Here is a 648-nt window from a genome sequence, read left to right on the forward strand (position 1 = left end):
CCCCCCAGGCACCCTGATATATGATACATTTAGAAGCAGAAATATAAGGAAGATAATTCATGTAATTTTTATAAAATTGTCTCTATGATATTAAAAGTAATTGTATTTTGGAAATTTTGCTTACTTAGGTAAAAACACTAGCTATTATTTCATTATAGTAAAAGTGACACACTGTGAACCTAAATAGGATACAATTTTATTGAGCTATTAATTAAAAAATACAATGATTTTCTAAAAAATAGAACTATCTAGAAAGTGATCATTCTTTCAACTATTATTAGAACATAATGATGTTGCTCTGGGGTGTTGTAAATATACCAAATATTTTCAATTAGAATGGATTATATATAATAAATATATCTAATTACTTTAATAGAAAATAATATTTTTCTTCTTAATGTCTTAAGAAAATTAAAGCACTTAATTGTACATATTAACAGTGTATTTAATTAAAACTGGATCAACTAATCAGGGAAAAAAATAACTAGAACTTCGATTGGTAACACCTGGGTCCAGATGACAACTAAAAACAAAATCCTACTTTGGAATCCAGTATTAATTCTAATCATGTTTAAATTTATTATACATAGGAGAGACATTTAAAAGCTACGCTTTTGGCATAATAAAAGAATATGTATTAAACACTTA

Source organism: Hyaena hyaena, unplaced genomic scaffold (assembly GCF_003009895.1).
Source record: "Hyaena hyaena isolate Hyena2069 unplaced genomic scaffold, ASM300989v1 scaffold_719, whole genome shotgun sequence".
NCBI classification, from domain to species: domain Eukaryota; kingdom Metazoa; phylum Chordata; class Mammalia; order Carnivora; family Hyaenidae; genus Hyaena; species Hyaena hyaena.